This window comes from Centruroides vittatus, unplaced genomic scaffold (assembly GCF_030686945.1).
Source record: "Centruroides vittatus isolate TY-2023 unplaced genomic scaffold, ASM3068694v2 contig_2210, whole genome shotgun sequence".
Taxonomy (NCBI): Eukaryota; Metazoa; Arthropoda; class Arachnida; order Scorpiones; family Buthidae; genus Centruroides; species Centruroides vittatus.
The window spans coordinates 408623-409774 of record NW_027121378.1 but is presented as its reverse complement, the minus strand read 5'-3'; the positions used below and the strand labels follow the sequence as shown (position 1 = coordinate 409774).

Genomic DNA, 1152 nt, shown 5'->3' with positions numbered 1-1152 from the left:
AACGATTTTAACACGGCTGGAAAAACAAACCAATGATATAGCCCGTTTCAAATGAAATGAGTTATGCCATTGGCTTACTTATTCAACTGTACTAAAGCCTCTTTACCAGGCAACGCGCCTATAGATTGACGCTAGTTTAAAGATGAGCGTTTAGAAGCGATCCCGGTGGCAGTGGATTGAACTATTATGCTGCACCAATTAGTTCTGATTTTCCGACCAATCTATATCTCGTAGTCTGCGATTAAAATCAATTAAATTGTTGAATAGTGAATAATGAGAATTGTGAAGTTGCAATCGATTATGTCCGCCGAGTTCAATGCTATTAGTTGTTTAAAAAAGCTTGACATAAATAAAATTTAAACGTGTTTTTTGCAGAAAAATAAAAAAAGTTTGTAGACCTTTCTACAACTAAGAATTTTTTTTTTGGCCAACGAGAGCATATTTAAATGTAATATAATAAAATAGTATATAATAAAAATTAAACGTAATAATTTAGTAAAACAAAGAAATATATAACAAAATAAATCCAATTGTTTTAAAATGGCTGCGGGCGACAATATAAACCGAATGAAAGGCGATATAATGAAACTTATAAATAGAAAATTCGAAGTAAAACAATCGGATAAAATTAATGAACTGGCTGTGAAATTTTATGGGCCGAAAGAATCACTTTATGAAGGAGGAGTTTGGACAGTTAATGTGTATTTGCCCGATGATTATCCATATAAGTCGCCTTCCATTGGATTTGGGAATAAAATTTACCATCCAAACATTGATGAAGCATCGGGAACAGTTTGCTTGGATGTAATTAATCAAAAGTGGACATCCTTATACGATTTATCGCATATATTTGAGTTTTTCTTGCCTCAACTTTTAATTTATCCAAACCCTTCCGATCCGTTAAATGAGGAGGCCGCTTATTTGTATACAAATTATCCGCAAGATTACATAAATAGGGTAAAGGAATTTATCCAGAAATATGCTAATGAAGAAATTAATGAAGAAAACGAACAGGAAGAAACTAGTAGCAGCCAAAGTTTAAGCGATATTTCTGTTGATGAAGAAAACGAACAGGGAGAAACTAGTAGCAGCCAAAGTTATAGTGATATTTCCGTTGATATTAATGAAGACAACGAACAGGGAAGACCTTAG

The 1152-nt window shown here is 33.0% G+C and overlaps 1 pseudogene; it reads left to right on the top strand.

The window, feature by feature from the left end:
- The first annotated feature begins 540 nt into the window (after positions 1–540).
- Positions 541–1152, top strand: LOC136970930 (ubiquitin-conjugating enzyme E2 H pseudogene; annotated as a pseudogene).